Consider the following 5791-nt stretch of genomic DNA (forward strand, 5'->3'; position numbering starts at 1 on the left):
TCTAGAAATTATTGTGGACATTTGCCAGTCGCTTGTTTTGCACTGCGGACAGAGCCTAGTTTTGAAGAATCCAGTTGACGGTTGTAGAGAATATAAGCTCCATGTGGAATTGCTTTTTTTTTTTTTTTTAATTTTTTGATGGAGTAGCAGAATGTTTCCAAATTTAAACTGCAGTGGTAGTTTTTATTTGCATTTTGACTTTTTTCTTAAGGTAGGAAACGATGGAAGTATTTACAGACGAGAAAAAATAGTTCCAGCTGCATGATCAATCGGGGGGCGTGTAGAAATGATGTATTACTTTACAATCTGAGGATCGGTATTTGAAGCATCAATAAGTCATCTAGTTGATCATTAGAAGCTTTTTATAAGTCATTTTAGTAGTTAATAGAGCTGACCCAAATTGCAATTCACTTCTTTCTTCATGGACCAATTAACGTTTTAACGTGCAAAATTGTAAGAATGCTCTGGCTTCGTTCATAACTGAGATCATGTTTTCCTGCACTCTCGTCTCCCACCCTTCTTTAGTAAATAGTATTTATTGAAATGGTTGGCATTCTGCATCCCTGTGTGGTGGTGGGACTATGAGAAAAGTGATTACAGATATAAATATAGGCTCCTTCTAGGAGAAGACGTTTAGTAAATGATCTGCTGAATATTGGAGGCTCACTTTACTACTTCTGGACCCCACAGTGGGTAAGAATATATATCACATTTGAAAATGAGCAGGCAACCAGATTTAACCTGCTATCATTATTCAGAAATGTCAATTATTTTCCTGGGATTAAGTAAGGAAGAGGGCTGATGATTCTGAGAAAAAAAAATGATTAAATATATGTAGTTTAAATAATATTTTATATCGATATCTATATATATCTATATCTACCTATCTAGAGAGGGACAGAGCATGTGGAGGATGGGAAGCAACTGAGGAAAAGTCCACTTTGCAAGGACATTTTGAAAACCCAATTTTTACAAAAATATTAGTGCTTCTTCTGCTGCGATTATTGTTGTGTTTTGGGGGAAGGGATGTTGGTTTCCTGAGGGCTCTTAAAATCTCCATCTCCTGTAACTTGTGTTTGGGCTGACAACTCTTGCGCTTTGATCCACTCTCTATTGGGCAAATCGAGTTGGCTTCCTTTCTCAGAGAAGAGATCTACTTGATCTGGTATTTTGGTTTCCAACTGCCTGCGGATACATGCCATCCTGGAGTGTGTGTGTGTGTGCGTGCGTGCGTGCGTGCGTGCGTGCGTGTGTGTGTGTGTGTATTTTATATCCAAGAACTTTTTTGGAGTCTCTTTTCTGGTTACAAGTGCTCAGATGGCCAGCAAAAGACTCTGGGCGAGCCCACTTTCAATTCTGGTGTTGCCAGGAACCCAAGTCCAATAGCTCCAATCTGCAGAAAACCTGAGCCAGAATGAATCAAAGAGCTGCCCTAAATCTCCGGGTACAGCCTCAGTCGCAGAAAAGGGAGCTACCTGGATAACAACAGGATCCCTCTTTGGGGCTGCCTGGTTAAAAAGCTGGGATAAAGCCCAGTGGTTGGAGCTGACCTTAACCTCTAAGATACATACTAAATAGAGATAGTTGGACCAGGACTAGGGTGGAGGTGTGAAACTGAGAGATCCTGTTGTAAGATAACTCAGTGGATATTCTTTGGGCCAAATGGGCCTTATTCTGACAAGTGGGCAACTGGTGGGAGAGGCTTATTTTGGCAACCTCCTTGTCTTCACTGCCTGCCCTCCCCAGGCTCTCATCCCCTATGTAGAGCAGTGTTCTAAGATGGAGGTAAGGCTCAATTTTCCTGGTTGGAAGTGGAAAGAGGGAGCAACAATTTAGAAGAACTGGTACCTAGGCAGCTGTGTGAACTGTGTGAGCCTGGGGAACCACTGTTGGAACCCTCTAGCCAGCCTCGCAGATCATTCTTGTCCCTGGGCAGTCTCTGCCCCTCACTCTGTGGGTGCCTTGACCATTGCTAAACCCACTCTCCCCCTCACCTAGGCCAGCACAAAAGTAAGGTGCTCAAAGTGACCTTTTTTCAAAAGGCAAGGCCTAGACACTGCCAAATACTGTACTGGACATGACCACAACTCTGCCTCGGTGACGGCCTCCTTTGGAGTGTGCTTAGAAGAGCAGCACCATTAATATTCTTCATGTGTGTGTTGAGAGTAATAGTCACACTAAAATATTTTGTCTAGGTACTAAGATATTAACTCATATCTCATTGAGAGCATCAAGAATTAAACCTGTCTAATCCTCTTTAAAAAGGACACATTTTTTGTTTTTAACAATTAACAAGGGCAAGAGAAACCTTTGACTTCTAAGGAAACTCAAGACGATATAAATGTCAAGGCTCAAATTTCTTTTGTACATCCTAAATATTCTTTTTAACTTACTCAAATAATAGTGAGAATGAGACTTTTTCTTTCTTCCACTTACCCTCTTTTTACTACTTCCACTTTTAGAGAGAGATTGGGATTTCTGCTTTCAGTTAAACTATAAATCAATCACATTTGTTCTCATCTTTACCTTTATTTCTTAAAACAATTATTAAATATACTGAGGTGATATCAGTTAATAAAATTATATAAATTTCAAGAGTACAATTCTATATCATCTGGAAGTTGACCTGGCAAGAGGTGCAAGTGTAACTCAGTGGTAGAGGGAGAGCTCATTATCTTTACCTTTATATACAATATTTCTCCAGGTATTAGATGTAAACATTAAATATGCCCTCCTCCCTAAACAAATGAATTATGGACACTTGTGTGTGTGCGTGTGTGTGTGTGTGTGTGAGAGAGAGAGAGAGAGAGAGAGAGAGAGAGAGAGATTACATGTGAAACTTTGCATATTAAAGACCAAATATATTTGACTGTTAATCACCTTCAAAAATGATCTGAAGTCTAAGAATGGAACTCAGTTCTGTAGAAACTGAGCCTTATAGCTGTGGAAGTTTGATTTTCTTTTAACAAGTTGACAGCTTTGTAAAGAACTGAGATTTGTCCTATACGAATACCCACATTAGTGATGGAGAGAAGCATTTGAGCCCTCCCCCTTCCTTACCCCTTAAAGTAGAACTGCATTCTCAATCATATTCTGTACGTTTTCAATATTATAGAGAATTGTGCAAAGTTTTCTCAAAAGGAGGAAAATAATTCATGACACAAATAGCAACACTTTAGGAAAGATAGATTATGTTTTTTTTTTGTTTGTTTTTTTGTTGTTGTTGTTTTCTGAGATTTTACTACTAGAAATGGAAAGAGACCAAGTCTTTGAAAAACACTTCTAGTGAGATGATAACTCACATTATAAATATATTTACTCTTCTCTTTTTATCTCTTTAAAGAAAGTTTTGTCCCAAACGATTGAACTTAAAACTATTTTATAATCTATTCTTCCATATTTTAAAAGGTGTGATATCTGTACATGCTATTAAAGGAAACCAGAATATAGTTATTGGAAGGTATGAGGGATGTTGGGGAACGATACAATGAAGTTTAGAATAAAAGAAGTACAGTTAACTTTTACTAGCTCTTAAACATTCTTTATAATCTCTTCAAAATACTTGTTTGGAACTAAAAATTATCTCTGCCATGTACAACATATCAGAGAGCCTTGTCTTCATGTGATGATGCTTATTTTTGGAGTTGATTGTTGAAAATAAAAAATGATAATTAAATAATGTAGTTCTAATTAATGATGGATGTTTGTTCGAAAAATATGTTAAAAAGTCCCTAGCCTACATACTTATAACTGGACACTTTTCAGATGTGTTGGAGTATTTCTGATTTAGTGGACCTGCAAACTGCTTTGAAATGACTAGTAATATATAAGTGGATTTCAAGTAAACCTAGTGAATTGAGATGATTCTATATCAGTTTAATTTATGTTTTATAGTTAGTTTAGTATTCTGATTTGATTGCCTTAGTAATGTGAATTGCCTACAGCCTCCGATGATACAGCTTCAGTTCTGGTTTAAAGGTCATGTAAACATGTGCCTATAGCAAATTCAATTCCTTTTAAATGTTTCCTCACATTCACTTCACAACCTTCACCTACAAAATTAGCAGGATTTGATATAAAACTATTTAATGTTGTGATTTCATTAAAATCCTTTTTCAATGTTTTACTTTTCTTTTTTCAGGGTAAAGAAGTCTTTCTCCGCTTTGCAGTGCATAGCTCATGCAACACACATCACTCATACTGGAGGCAAAAAAAGCATTTCTGTAAAGATCTATTTACTTTTCCAATGCTTTTTACTAATCAAGAGCTGAAAACTTAATTTCAGTCTCTCTGTAGCTTCAGGTAAAAAGGACACAAAACAAACTACATAATCTAACCACATTTTAGATTGCAGTGCAGAGTCAGAATATTGTGAGTGTGTGTATGAGTTTCTAGTCACAAGCAGTTTTACAATATGAACTATTGATTGAAAATGAACTGTGGGAAGCATATACCAAGAGGAAAAAAAAAAACATTTAAAATAGAGTTTATATAGAGAATAAAGCTTTAATTATTTCTTATTAATATAAAAGGCATACAAATTATGGCTTCAAGCTTCTATGATTTAAACATTGGGTGTTATTCAAAAAGTTAATTTTTTACATTACTTTCAAAATATGTGAAGATCTTTAAAATGTTTTATTATTTTTTATTTTTTGACATTTGATATTATTTTACATTAGTTTCAGGTATACAGTGTAGTGGTTAGATATTTATGTAATTTACAAAGTGATCCCCCTGATTAGCCTAGTACCCACCTGGCACTATTCATAGTTATTACAATATTATTGACTATATTCTCTATGCTGTACTTTACGTCCTCATGTCTACTGCAAGATTATTCCACTAGATTACATTACAACTTTTAAAATGTGCTTTAAGAAATTGAATAAATCTTTACAATGTATGAGATGTTTAGTGGAAGAGACAGTCCTATGGGGCTGAGGGAAATAGTAACATAAACATACTGGTCAAAATAAAGTTGATAGCTTAACCTAATGCTTGTGGTGATACCATTATGATGTTTTAGTTTATATCTGTTGTTCATATATCTCTAAGCTATAATTTGTTTGCACTGAAATGTAACTGGAGATAGTATTTTCAAATATCTTTGTCCTTAAATTGTATTGACCAAGTGATGGGAATGTTAAACATATAAATAGAAAAGATATATAAATAAATTGAATTGTTAGCATATTGTTAATATAACAAAAATTAAAATAAAAGCGCATATAAATGAAGCATGAACATGATAAGTCTCAAATGTAGTTTCATTTGGTATTGAGGGACAATAATTCAAAAGTTTGGACCTCATCTTTGAAAGATAACTGTAGTTACAGTGCAGGAAATGTGCTTCGTTCTGTGTTTGTGCTTTAAAATTGAATTTTACCCACAACACATGTATAATCATCAAATCCCATAAAGGAAAAAGCTATGACCATGAAAACCTTAGGTGCCGATCTAAGTGCTTGCTTTAAAAAAAAAAAAAAAAAAAACTGCCTCTGGTTTGCTGCTTACACTTTTCAAGCACTTTTTTTCCCCTTAGTATCAGGGAACTCAACATACAAAGTTTATATTTAAAGCCTGGAAAATTGCTACATTTTCATTAACACTTTGTACTCTAGTAGTATAATACTGCAGAGATAGATGATTAGTAAAATCAGTATGAAAGTAGATCCTGCCTTATGTCAATATAAGTTAGAATCAAAATTGCACGGAGATGGATTTGTTTTTTGTTGTTATTTTTACATAATATTAATGTTGAGATTTTATATTTATACTTATATTTATA

Source organism: Pteropus alecto, unplaced genomic scaffold (assembly GCF_000325575.1).
Source record: "Pteropus alecto unplaced genomic scaffold, ASM32557v1 scaffold273, whole genome shotgun sequence".
Classification (NCBI taxonomy): Eukaryota; Metazoa; Chordata; class Mammalia; order Chiroptera; family Pteropodidae; genus Pteropus; species Pteropus alecto.